The sequence below is a fragment of the Musa acuminata genome, unplaced genomic scaffold (genome assembly GCF_036884655.1).
Source record: "Musa acuminata AAA Group cultivar baxijiao unplaced genomic scaffold, Cavendish_Baxijiao_AAA HiC_scaffold_984, whole genome shotgun sequence".
Classification (NCBI taxonomy): Eukaryota; Viridiplantae; Streptophyta; class Magnoliopsida; order Zingiberales; family Musaceae; genus Musa; species Musa acuminata.
In genome coordinates this window covers 1-2,500 of record NW_027021202.1, presented here as the reverse complement: position 1 = coordinate 2,500, position 2,500 = coordinate 1, and positions in this window count along the sequence as shown.

Below are 2,500 nucleotides of genomic sequence, written 5' to 3'. Positions count from 1 at the left end.
TGACGTTTTGCTCCGCTCACGACGGTCGCCGCGGCACGCAAGAACAGGCCAAAAACTGGCCAAAACAGCCAAAAACGGGCCAAAACTGGCCATTTTTTGCTGCGCGAGCGAGCGGAGAGCGGCGAACAGCGAGCGAAGCGCGAGGCAGCACCGTCCCTGCTATACGAAAGCCCCATCCAGCCCTGTGCCACCCGGGGGGTTCCAGGGTGCTGAGATGGCTGACATTTTGCTCCGCTCACGACGGTCACCGCGCCACACAAGAACAGCCCAAAAACAGGCCAAAACAGCCCAAAAACGGGCCAAAACTGGCCATTTTTGGTCTGCTGCGAAGCGAGCGGCGAGCGGCGAACAGCGAGCGAAGCGAGAGGCAGCACCGTCCCTGCTATACGAAAGCCCCATCCAGCCCTGTGCCACCCGGGGGGTTCCAGGGTGCTGAGATGGCTGACGTTTAGCTCCGCTCACGACGGTCACCGCACCACGCAAGAACAGGCCAAAAACCTGGCCAAAACAGCCCAAAAACGGGGCCAATAACTGGCCATTTTTGGCTGCGCGAGCGAGCGTGCGAGCGGAGCGAACAGCGAGCGAAGCGAGAGGCAGCACCGTCCTGCTATACGAAAGCCCCATCCAGCCCTGTGCCACCCGGGGGGTTCCAGGGTGCTGAGATGGCTGACGTTTTGCTCCGCTCTCGGACGGTCACCGCGCAATGCAAGAACAGGCCAAAAACTGGCCAAAAACGGGCCCAAAAACGGGCCAAAACTGGCCATTTTTGGCTGCGCGAGCGGCGAGCGGCGGACAGCGAGCGAAGCGAGAGGCAGCACCGTCCCTGCTATACGAAAGCCCCATCCAGCCCTGTGCCACCCGGGGGGTTTCCAGGGTCGCTGAGATGGCTGACGTTTTGCTCCGCTCTCGACGGTCACCGCGCAATGCAAGAACAGGCCAAAAACTGGCCAAAACGGCCCAAAAACGGGCCAAAACTGGCCATTTTTGGCTGCGCGAGCGAGCGGCGAGCGGCGGACAGCGAGCGAAGCGAGAGGCAGCACCGTCCCTGCTAGTACGAAAGCCCCATCCAGCCCTGTGCCACCCGGGGGGTTCCAGGGTGCTGAGATGGCTGACGTTTTGCTCCGCTCTCGACGGTCACCGCGCAATGCAAGAACAGGCCAAAAACTGGCCAAAACGGCCCAAAAACGGGCCGAAAACTGGCCATTTTTGGCTGCACGAGCGAGCTGCTGAGCGGCGGACAGCGAGCGAAGCGAGAGGCAGCACCGTCCCTGCTATACGAAAGCCCCATCCAGCCCTGTGCCACCCGGGTGGGTTCCAGGGTGCTGAGATGGCTGACGTTTTGCTCCGCTCTCGACGGTCACCGCGCAATGCAAGAACAGGCCAAAAACTGGCCAAAACGGCCCAAAAACGGGCCAAAACTGGCCATTTTTGGCCTGCACGAGCGAGCGGCGAGCGGCGGACAGCGAGCGAAGCGAGAGGCAGCACCGTCCCTGCTATACGAGAAGCCCCATCCAGCCCTGTGCCACCCGGGGGGTTCCAGGGTGCTGAGATGGCTGACGTTTTGCTCCGCTCTCGACGGTCACCGCGCAATGCAAGAACAGGCCAAAAACTGGCCAAAACGGCCCAAAAACGGGCCAGAAACTGGCCATTTTTGGCTGCACGAGGCGAGCGGCGAGCGGCGGACAGCGAGCGAAGCGAGAGGCAGCACCGTCCCTGCTATACGAAAGCCCCATCCAGCCCTGTGCCACCCGGGGGGTTCCAGGGTGCTGAGATGGCTGACGTTTTGCTCCGCTCTCGACGGTCACCGCGCAATGCAAGAACAGGCCAAAAACTGGCCAAAACGGCCCAAAAACGGGCCAAAACTGGCCATTTTTGGCTGCACGAGCGAGCGGCGAGCGGCGGACAGCGAGCGAAGCGAGAGGCAGCACCGTCCCTGCTATACGAAAGCCCCATCCAGCCCTGTGCCACCCGGGGGGTTCCAGGGTGCTGAGATGGCTGACGTTTTGCTCCGCTCTCGACGGTCACCGCGCAATGCAAGAACAGGCCAAAAACTGGCCAAAACGGCCCAAAAACGGGCCAAAACTGGCCATTTTTGGCTGCGCGAGCGAGCGGCGAGCGGCGGACAGCGAGCGAAGCGAGAGGCAGCACCGTCCCTGCTATATACGAAAGCCCCATCCAGCCCTGTGCCACCCGGGGGGTTCCAGGGTGCTGAGATGGCTGACGTTTTGCTCCGCTCACGACGGTCACCGCACCACGCAAGAACGGACCATAAACAGGCCAAAACAGCCCAAAAACGGGCCAAAACTGGTCATTTTTGGCTGCGCGAGCGATGCGGCGAGCGGCGAACAGCGAGCGAAGCGTGAGGCAGCACCGTCCCTGCTATACGAAAGCCCCATCCAGCCCTGTGCCACCCGGGGGGTTCCAGGGTGCTGAGATGGCTGACGTTTTGCTCCGCTCACGACGGTCACCGCGCCATGCAAGAACGGACCAAAAACAGGCC